The following is a 3,618-nucleotide window of genomic DNA, read 5'->3' on the forward strand; positions in this document are numbered from 1 at the left end:
TTCAAACCTTCACACCTGTGGCTACCTGTGGCTACCTGTAGCCCCACGGCCACACCAGCTTCCGTGGCTTTGTGCAACACTATTTTTGAACGAATTCATATATATATAGAGTGCTTAACAAATTTATTAGACCACCTGTCATAAAAATGAGAAAACACATATTTTAGAAATCTGTCAAAAACTTGTTTCAAACAAAAACTTGTATTGTTATTTATTAGGCAAATAACAAACTGGAACAACTTAATAGTCCTTATTCACACATATTAACCAAACATCTTCGGCCCTGATAACAGCTTGCATTCTTGCAACCACAAAACAAATGTTTCTGTCATTGTCTGACATTTTATAGACAAACGAAAATCAATTAATTGAGAGGATAATTAGCAGATTAATTGATAATAAAAACATCTGTTATTTGCAGCCCTAATTAAAACACAACTTAAAATAAACACATTTAAGTACATATATGTTAGAATTGAAATGCAGTAGATGTAAATATTTTACCAGAATTTCTAAAAATATATTTAATAGCATTAATAAAGCTTTGACAAACCAAAAACTATTCTTTTTTGTTCTCATTTAAACATGCCTTTATTAGTACAGTGTCCCTCACACTCAGTCCAGCTGATGGAGCCAACAAGCCTCACGTGTTGTCTGAAGGCGAACGCTTCATTCATCAACACCTGGTACCAAAGAAATGAAAGTGTCACCCAGACAGGCTACTAAATCCTCACATCATCACATCATCACATCATCACATGACAGATACCAACAGTAACAGCGTCAAAGCTTGCAACACCATGATAGTCAGTGGAGGAAGAAGTACTCGGATGTTTTACTAAAGTAAAAGTAGCAATACTGCAGTGTAGAAATACTCTGTTACGAGTAAAAGTCCTGCAGCCGGTGGAGCTCATTTTAATGACTTCATATCCTGCTGGGTAGTTTTTATGTTCTGTTCTGTCTGACCTGAGATCAGCTCCTCGTCAGTCCAACAGGGGGCAGTCTGTTCCCACTAACACCCCTCACCACTGGGTCTCAAACTGGGGTCCTGGGACCTGCTGGGGTTCCAGAGTCTCTGGAAGTTTCCTAAAGAAACAACATTGAAGACATTTTAAATCTTGATCTTCCCCTTAAATTTCTTCTTGAGTACTTTTAAAATATATATATGTATTAATTTTAATTAATTTTTGTTTTTTTCCAGCTCCTCAGACTTTTTTTATGGAAATATAATATAAATATAAAGGTCTGCTGCATCATTTTACACACATTTCCCCAAAATTCAGCCTGACAGATTTGAGATCTTTGGACACTGAGATCACAAGAGCTGAAGATAAAGTTCTGTGGGTTGAAACAATCATTAAAATTCATGTTTCAAGATTCTCGGTTACACTCCGTTCACACAATGCCAATAAAAAGCGATTAATACATGTAAATTAAATACTGTAAATTGTCACATATTGTACCTTTAAGTTTTAATCGTGTAACCTGATTTAGTAAATCTCTAGTTTGAAAATAGCTAGTAGTTACTGACCTTACTGAGGAACTTAGGAAGGACACAAATCCTGAAGTTGAATAGAGACTCTGTTTCACGTACACAAATAAAGAAATAATATGCCCCTTCTTCAGAAAGTGGCAGGAGGTGGAGGAGGAGCCTGACAGCTGGTCCTACCCTTCCCCCTCCTCCTCTTCATCCTCCAGGAGCAAGCCTGCAACTCGCTACATGACCGTGGGACTCCTCTGTTTGGGTGCACAGTGAGCGGATCCAGCAGCAGCAGCTCTGTAAGTAACTTTGAATGTCTCTTTACTTGTGTGCAGTGATGTACAGAAATGTGGATTTTGCCAGTTCAGTCTGGAGTGAAGGGCTGAAATTTGACTCACCTTTAGATCTGGAGGTGCTTTCAGGTGTCATTAATGTAAGGGAAGACTTACTTTCGGCATGGTGGCGCAGTGGTTAGCACTCGCACGGGTTAGAGCAGGTTGGGGGTTTGATCCGCCCCCGTCATGTCGAAGTGTCCTTGAGCAAGACACTGAACCCTAGGTTGCTCCCGATGGAGACCAGCACCTTGCACGGCAGCTCGGTCGCCATCGGTGTGTGTGAATGTGTGAGTAAATGGGTGAATGAGACTTAGCTGTAAAGCGCTTTGGGAACCGTGAAGGTTGAAAAGCGCTATATAAGTGAGATCATTTACCATTTACTTTGGTACGTCGTCAGTAGGAGCCAATGGGCTGTGAGCTGAGAGCCACAGACAGGAAAGGAGAAGAAAGTATTGAGAGTTGGACTAACACAATGTGTTGTGTTGTTTGGCTCTGCATATAGGATTTTTTGACAATAAGAAAAAATATGGAATAACACCTGACCAGACTGATCCGTTAAGGTAGTATCAGAATCAGAATCAGAAATACTTAATTAAGCCCCGGGGGGAAGTTGAACAGTACCGGTGCTCCCATTCAAGCAGCAAAAATCGGAGGGGGGAGTTGAACAGTCTGATGTCCACAGGCAGGAATGATTTCCTGTGTCGCTCTGTTGGACATTTGGGAGCAATGAGTCTCCCACTGAAGCTGCTCTTGTGTCCGACCAGTACGTCATGGAGAGGATGTGAGACATTGTCCAAGATGACCTGCAGCTTGTTGAGTCTGTTGGAGTCCGCCACCCTCAGCCTGCTGCCCCAGCATGCAACAGCATAGAGGATAGCACTGGCCACCACAGACTCATAGAACATTCTCAGCATAGTCCAGCAGATGTTGAAGGACCTCAGCCGCCTGAGAAAATAGAGACGGCTCTGGCCCTTCTTGTAGGGGGCATTAGTGTTCTTTACCCAGTCCAGTTTATTGTCAGTGTGGACTCCCAGGTACTTGTAGTCCTCTACAATGTCCACACGGACCCCCTGGATGGAAACAGGGGTCATCGGCGCCTTGGTCCTCCTCAGATCAACAGTCAGCTCCTTTGTCTTTGTCACGTTGAGCTGCAGGAGGTTCTGCTCGCACCATGTGACAAAGTTGTCCACAGAAAGTAACTAATAGCTGTGATGGGAGCAGCTGAATAAAATCTGCTTTCTCTCAGATCCAGACACACATGCAGCTCTGCTTGGTGTTACTTAACATCTCAGTCATGACTGAAGTGACACTGGAGCCAAACAGCTGTAGTGAATCTGTGAACTTTTCCCCAAAGAAAAATGACTGATAAGGAAATGAAAATATGTCAGTGATATTAATATATAGACATGCATATTTGGGTCAGCCCACCCAAGCTCATTTTACAGACATGACACCATCCTACGCCCACTTTGGCACCTAAGCCTAACCCAGATCCAGTTATTTTCTGGTGCCGTGTCAACCAATCAGGGGCCACCAGGGAGAGCCGAACATATCACACGCACACACCGCCGTCGGGCGGAGAGAAGCGTGTCCTTCAGCACACACAGACTGTAGGCAGCGCCTTTTATTAGTCATCGCTTCTGTTATAATGTATGATTTATGTGAGAGTAACAAATGTACACACACACACAATAACATTAACGATTTTTCATTAAAATATGTATTTCACAGTTGGTTCACTAGAGCTAACTCCTGTTCTATGTGTGTGTTGTAGGAAGAGAGAGACTCACGAGCTGTCCCAGC

This window comes from Enoplosus armatus, chromosome 9, assembly GCF_043641665.1.
Source record: "Enoplosus armatus isolate fEnoArm2 chromosome 9, fEnoArm2.hap1, whole genome shotgun sequence".
NCBI lineage: Eukaryota > Metazoa > Chordata > Actinopteri > Centrarchiformes > Enoplosidae > Enoplosus > Enoplosus armatus.